A 352-nucleotide genomic window follows, 5' to 3' on the forward strand; every position below is an offset into this window, starting at 1 on the left:
CTCCAGTGCAATTCACTCCGGGATCGATTAATCTTGAAGAATTGTTTTTTTCACCAAAATATTCCTCACTTGTTCAACCTCTCGACGACTATTTTTATATACAGGTACAGAATCTAATATAGAGTATACAAAATTTTGTGTATCTCGTTGAAAATAATAGAAATATAAATACCCGTGAAGACTGCATAAAAATACAATCAAGAGTCCACCTTCAACTGTCATCGCAAATTTTGACTAAAACCATTTGGTATGCCTGGTATATTTCCAAACTTTCGGACAAAAGAGAAATTTTCTTGAATATTAATGAAGTATGTTTTTCTACGAATCTTTGACAGAAAGGTTGCTCCTGTAA

Source organism: Uloborus diversus, chromosome 8, assembly GCF_026930045.1.
Source record: "Uloborus diversus isolate 005 chromosome 8, Udiv.v.3.1, whole genome shotgun sequence".
Lineage (NCBI taxonomy): Eukaryota > Metazoa > Arthropoda > Arachnida > Araneae > Uloboridae > Uloborus > Uloborus diversus.